This window comes from Corvus kubaryi, unplaced genomic scaffold (genome assembly GCF_017639235.1).
Source record: "Corvus kubaryi isolate FWS band 111438036 unplaced genomic scaffold, C.kubaryi_AGA036_p1.0 66, whole genome shotgun sequence".
NCBI lineage: Eukaryota > Metazoa > Chordata > Aves > Passeriformes > Corvidae > Corvus > Corvus kubaryi.
In genome coordinates, this window is record NW_024582054.1 from 3,475,373 (window position 1) to 3,482,769 (window position 7,397).

Consider the following 7,397-nt stretch of genomic DNA (forward strand, 5'->3'; position numbering starts at 1 on the left):
TTTTAGAAATGACAAGAACAGATTTCCCCATGGGAGCTGTCGGAAGGAGCAGTGATGTATTTCCTACATTCACTGTGTGTGTTTTGGGTCTCCTTGATATGAAATTAACAGGGAACAGGAGCAGGAGGTGAAATTGTGAGGTCCACAATGACTGAAGTCAAGAGGTCTGTTCCCTGGTACTGCCTCTTACTCCTCCGCTCCTGGTGGACCCCAGTGATGTGACAACCTTCCACTTCAGTTTGGTGACACTCCAGCACCCAGTTCCCTAGCAGGCTCCTTTGTACCAGTTTGCTGTGTCTCAGCAGGAATCCAGGCTGCCAGCACTGCATAAATGCACAGAGCCCAGAGCCTGAGGTGGAGACACACAGATTTAATGCCTTTTATTCTCTTTTGTCAGAAAAATGTACTTACTTACTACTACTATTCACTGTTAAAAGAGAGAGGGAGCTTGTTGATACAAAAGTAATACTGCTTTCGTATACTGATAGCATTAAACCAGTGCAGCTTCCTCAGGATGGACACAGCTGCTAGATTCAAGGTGTTTATAGCACTACATTGCCAGGGGAATGAGCTATAAACACATAACAGGCCTCTGCACCCCCCTTGACAGCATCAGGTCACATTTCAGCTAGACAAACAAAAAAACCATCCAAAAGTTCACCTCTAATCAAAATAATAATTAATGCTATGCAAGTGAGGTCTAAATTTCTGCCTATCATGACAGAGACAGATGAATCCAGAGGGTCCTCTCCAGATGGTCTGCACTACCTTAGAAAATAGGTCCCTTGATGCATCTCAGTGGGCATTAACAGGCCACACCCAGCGAAGACCATTGACATTTAAGTATTTCACTGCTGAACACAGCCATGGTGTTCCTCAAGCCTGAACAAATGATACGTGCTCATCTGTCTCCTTGCCACTATTGTCCATCTCCCCAGCTGGCTCATCATCCAGCTACCTTGCAAGTGTCTTGTTCACACAGTGCAGCTGTTGATAGGCAGGCAGTTTCAGCAGGGGCAGCAAGCACCACAAAAGCAGCTCTAATGCCTTGTCTTTCATGTCCAATCTCCAGAGCAGTGAGGTTAGCACACATGCATAGAGTGAGTTTCTACTCCTCTGCCACACATTAAAAATGGGAAGTCTGGTTATGTGTTTCTGACAATGTTCCCCAACATCTTTTTATGTCACTATCACCACAATCCACTGACAAATGCAGGAAGGAGGGTGGAGAAGCCCTTTCTTCCTTATCAAATCAGCACACCTAGAGCATTGAATCTTAGCGGTTAAAACATGCAAAATAGCTTGTTACCACCAAATCTGCCTGAACACCAGCATTTCATTCCGCAGACTCTCTCACTAGGTTTACCATTACTCTCTGCATCCCCCATCCTTAAAAGAAACAAAGAGTCAGCCAGAGAAAAAAATACTTCAAAGTTCACTCCCTGGGAAGACTTTGAAGTTCTTCCTTGTAAAATGCTCTGTTAACTAACTGACAGTTCCTCTGTGTAGGAGCCTTTCTGAAGCAAACTGAAGCAGTATTGTATCATCAGGGACTTTCTTCCCCCTCTTCAAACCCTAAATGCAGTTTGGGATTTCTTGTTGGCAGAAACACGTGCAGTCACTTTAGCCGACATTTTTCAGACAGGCAACTCATTGAGAGTCTACTCACTGCTGGGTATTTCGAGAGGGGAAGGTGAAATTAAATCCTGCTGACCATACAGCTCAGCCCCAGCAAAGCAGGCACTACCACATGTCTTGGTGATAGGAGGCTTGTTAAAAAAATTTGGCCTAGCTCTCCTCAAACTACCACAGGAAATATCAGTCAGTTTTCACCCTGAAAACATGAAGTGTGAAAAACAAACTATCTGGGGAGAACCAAGCTCACACTACTAAGGTCAGAGAAACTGTCTTGAACTAACTAGACTTTGGCCTCAGCACAACATTTTTTTTTTTTCCAGCACAGCAATTCCTACATCTCTATCCTTTCCCTCATGGATGATATGGGGTATTTTTTCTGTAGTGTGCCTAAGACACAGCCCCCCATGGCTTTTGCAATTCCCTTCAAGTTGATTGTATTTTTCAGGCTTTCCCCTTCATCTTTGTTCAGGACACAAGTGAGAAAATCATGCTGGTTTTACTGGCATGTATTTCCTATCTTGATTCCAGCACAATTTGTCTCTTTGTACAGCAGTTCCATTTAACTTAATGGGGTGGTGGTGATGGTGGTGAAATCTCCCCAGCAAACTCTCAGGAATTTTACAGAAAAATAAGGCTGGTGAGGTTACTGACTCCATTGTCTCCCCTAAGTGAATTTTGAGATTTTAAAAAAATGAGCACATACTTAGGAAGAGAAAGTTTGTTTGGGTCTCGAGGTCTGTTTTTGTAATTTTTCTCAAGGAAGCTGGGATCTTTTGAAAGCTACTAAGTTGCATTAAAAAAAAAATCCTCATTTGGCTTCTGTGTGCTTTTTTGAAGCATTTGATTGGAAGTGCCAAGTGCGGTGCTAACACATAGTGTGAAGAGCAAAGGGGAGGGAACACGTGCCAAGGTCACCTCCTCAGCAGTAGCAAAGGCAAGCTTCACAGCAGTGATATAAAACCTCCCTCTGATACAAGATACCACTCACAGCTACTTTTTAAGAGCTATAAAAATCCAGAGCAGGCACGTATTAATTAAAGTAGTTCAGAGAGAAGCTCTTTATGTCTGTCTTGGCAGCGGGTGACTGAAGGGCACATAGCAAGTGGGGGAGCAGAATGTCCATGGACAGAGTTAGCTAAAATATTTTAGTTTTTATCACCTCTGGGTTTGTCAGTGGGCAGCACAGATGGCTTGCAGCTGGGGAGCCAGTCAGTGTGCTGCTAAGAAAGCAATGTGACCTGTGTCATGAAGCAGTGCATACTGTAAGGAAGCTTTTCCTCATGACTAGTACAAACCTCCATCGTTGACATTTAAGTCCATAACCTTCCATCCTAGCTAGACTAGAAAGCACACCACAAAAATCCCCCTCCTCTTCAGCACAGTATGTTTCTTATTTACCTCTTCGTCCCTCCATTCTTTGTTTTGCCTAAACAAGACAAACTCAGTTCTTCTATGTAGGGGATGCCCAGCCCCTGCCCTGGAGGGATGTCTGCTGAGATAAGGAGATTGCTTAATCTTCCCAGGACTCCCGGGGAAGGCAGCTAACTTTGCAGTTAACAGCGAGAAAAGACAGACTCAGAATCCTCTAGGAGACCCTATGCAGATCCTTTGTAACCCATTGGCCTTTACCCTCTGACACCCACCCCCCATATCCCTATAAAAGCTAGCCCCCTGCCCCTGCGAGGGCAGAGAGCGCTCGTCCCTGGCTCCCCTTCGCCGGAGTACGGACCAGGGGTACGGACCAACAATAAAGCTACCTTCTGTGCAGAACCAGCCACACGAGCCTCTCGTCTCTCTCCCTGGCTTGGCCTGGAGGCTGCCCTGCAGAGCTGAGCTGAAATCACGAGCTGACAATTACTAAAGAGCTGACAGTCTCTGCACGGGCCCTCCTGCCAGCAGCTGAGGGAAGACACCGGGCTTCGGGAAGGCTATTCCTTTTGGGACCATCTCCCCGGACCGGTCACCTCTTCCTCGGTCAGAGCTACTGACCCCTCACCAGCTGTAATACTTCTAGACTTTGCTCATAAGCCACATTTCCACACTGATGTCTCCTGAAGAGCACAGGACTCACCTTCCAGAGTGGCAGGTTTTCAGCAAAAGAGGCAGTCATGAGGACAAGGACCCATTCAGGCTTTCCTCTGCTCCTTTCCCCTCAAGGCTAGGGCGAGGCAGGCCGAGGGACAATTGAGGTTAGTAGCCAAGTGCAAACCCACTAGCTATGGCCATTTCTCTTCCTTGTCCCCTACTGCAGCCCACCATGAGAAATAAGCTTTAGCTGTGAACTCACTGACAGGACACAGCTAGCAGTGAAACACGTCCAGCAAAAGGTTGGTGGCTAGCAGGAAGTCTTTCTGGTTTTAACTGGTGATTATTCCAATTGAGTGAAATAGAGATAATCCATCTTTTTTAGCTCTTACATTTATCTACTTGTATTTACCTCACCTGCTGGCTTCTTTGTCCAAAACTGCAGCAGGCCTTACACACTCCAATATTTCACTATACACTGGAAACCTTGAAAGCAGTGGAGCATAACGGGGGCATGGAGCTAATGGGGCCAGAGCCCAGTGACATTAAGAGTTCCAATGCCTATTTGCAAGGCAGGGAAAAAAGGGGTATTTGGGTATTCTTGAGGATCTAACATTCACCTTCACCTATGGTGCACTTGAAGATGCACTTGAAGGCAGTTTTCTCCCACGTAAACACTTTGTCAAGAGACAGGCAGTCTAATCTGATGTTTTCCAGGGCTCTGTAAGGATTTCTTAAGTTCCAATTTTACTGCTTGGACCGACTCTACTTCTAGTGTGGAGAAAATATCTGTAAAATGGAGGTGGTCTTTAAGACATCAGCACAGTGCTTTGGGACACACAGCTGAACAACATGTAGTCTTGCTACTCATATATCACAGGAGAACCAGAGGGGGACAGAAGATAGTATAAAGCTTTTAAAACATATGGAAAACATTATCTGAATAGCAAAAACATGACATAAAACTATACACACATACAGCTCAGATTTGAACTCTCCATAGCCCTTGCTAGACAAGTAGGGATAATGATTTTTTTATTCATCGTGCATTGAAGGGAGTCCCACTCATATTTTCACACGCCCCAGCAGTCAGACAGTCTCCCTGCTTTTATTTACGGCTAGCAGTCCCGGACAGTCATGGAACAGAGGAAAAAGGAAAAGCAACTGGCAGATCTCAGCTAATGCTAAGTACTGTCTGACATTTTTCAAAGAACAATCAATTGGAAAGGAGTTGCTGTTAATCAATGTGAAACAGATACATTTCAGATCCCCACAGAGCATGATATAATGTGAAGCAGCATCTTAGAGCAGCAGGGTTTTTTTGTGAAGGGAGTTTGGACAGGCAATTTTTCTCTTAAGCCTGCATTTCTGACAGCTGCCTAGTACCCTTTTCCCAGGCTTGTCATATTCGTGCCGAGATATATAAATGCCTTTTCCTTTTTTCCTTCTTAACCACTGCACAATCTTTCAGTTTTTTAAGCAAAGAAAGATAGAAGCCATATTTTCTATCATCTGTAGCCGAAGCTGAAGTTATTCCTGTACAAGGAAATGGCTTCTTGTTATCTGAAGATGACATCTCCATTTTACAGTAAAAGCCTCCATCCTTTTTTTTCTGTTCTCTTTACTCCTCTCCCCACCCCCCCCCCCCATCTCAAAGCTGAACTTATCCACTAGCTTGAAAAGAAAAGTAATAAAATAAAGATGGTTTTGCTTTGTTTCCTGGCGACCAACACCACTGAGACCCCAGGTAGCATCACACTGGCTAATTCAAGACAAAAACAAGTTCCATTACAGTTAAGTGGCAAGAGAGGATGCAGTACTAACCTTGGCACAGAAAATCCTTGGCAGAGCTGCCTGCTCGTCATGGTAGAATTCACAGCAATAGAAGAATATGTTTTGAATATGAGAAACTATGTTCCTTGCATGTTTATCTGGCTTTTGGGTTTTTCTTTCCCTCTACTAAGCTTAACCATGTTGGCTCACTTGCATTACCCTCTTTACCTGTAAAAGTATTTAACAAAACCCCCTTGATGCAGGGCTAATACAAGAGGGCTCACTGTGGCTCCTTTAATAACTCCCAGAGAAAGGTGGATACATCTTCTTTGCACTTAGCTCAAACTACCTCTGCCTTTCTCCAGAACAATGTACCCCTCAGGGTGAGGCAAAGTCCTTATACCAATAACATGGTACTAAGTAGAAGAGAGAAAGGACTTTACAATGGCCCCTACTCCCAAAGAACACCAAAAGGGATGACAGCCTGTGGGAATGAAGAAGGTCTTATAGGTCTGGACTGCTGTGGAGGCCCAAAAGAAGGAGGAGATCAAGGAGCAGTGATGAGAATTGACTTGCTGGTTCAGACTACAGGTACCTCTAAATCGGTACAGAACACTGCAGACAGGCAGGTGACTCCTTGTTACAGAGGCTCCCTTTGCATGTGAAAAGACCCAGTTCCTCAAAGACACTTAGGCACAGGCCAAGGCAGTGAGGTACTTCTCAAGGCAACCACATTGCCTTCATGGAAGAACTCCCACCAAAACCATCATACAGATAGTGCAGAATCCACATACTCCCTAAGGAGCCAGAGCAATAGAAATGCAGCAGGAAGAGAGCTTCCCATCCCTGCCGTTACTGAATACCAAACAGAGAAAAATGCAAGCCCACAGGGATACGTTGTCTTCAGTCCTGTCAGTCACAGATGTGACAGCTGGGACCTTTAGAGACTGTCAAAGGAGGAAAACCAAGGCACTCCAAATGCCAAGACTGTCAGCAGCATAATTAACATGTCATGTATGGTCTGCTCAAAAGTGCAGCACTTAACTGCATCTCCAACAGATAATGCTGCTCAGCTGGTAAATCCTGCACCTTGCAATAATGTCTAAGTTACTGAAAAACCAAGAAAAAACACCAACTGTAGTGTTTGGAAAGACAGAAATCAGTTTGCAGCCCAAGGAGGAAGGCAAGCTAGCCTACCACAAGGGCCATTGCCTCTCCCACTCCAGAGGCGCATCTGGAAATTTGTACCCAGTCATATTTTTACAGAACATCTGTTTCACATGGGCAAAACATATCAAACAAAAAGGATGGAGGCAAGTTCTGCAGGGAATTAATAAATCAAGACAGGTTTGGGGATCTCCGTAGATGGGGTGCGCTCCCCAGCAACCTGCAAGGACCAGTTTGAGGCAGGTGGCACCAAGCACCAGGTAAAAGGGAAAATTTCTCTCTCCCATCTCTGGCAGCATACTTTGGACAAACTTACAAATGTGAAGTGACAAGCAACAGAAAGAAAAATCCCATGTTATGAAAGGAGCCCATTCAGAGAGCATTGCCAATTCTCCCCGTGCACAGATAAAATGGATGTGTGTGGTTAAGTGCAGGACTGTCCCAGTTAAGGTAAAATACTTAAAAAAACCTAGATGAATGCTCAGGTTGAGAAAAATCTAAGGTTTCATTTGAATAAATGTAGATCTGTAGCCATGACTGACCAAAATGACCAGACCAAGGACAGCATCTGAATCCACTATTCAAACATACCTGAGCAAGCTCACTATCACATTGCTTAGAAGTACAGTATTGCTGCCAGCATGGGCTCTTCCACAGCTGATCTCTGACACACAAATCAGGGAAGGCACTGGAAAAGGAAACTCAGAGGGTGAGGTCCAGGTGTTATTTTAAGGAACAATGGACCTATAAGGACTGGGTAAGACACAAGGAAAGAAGAGAAAAAGCAAGCATGC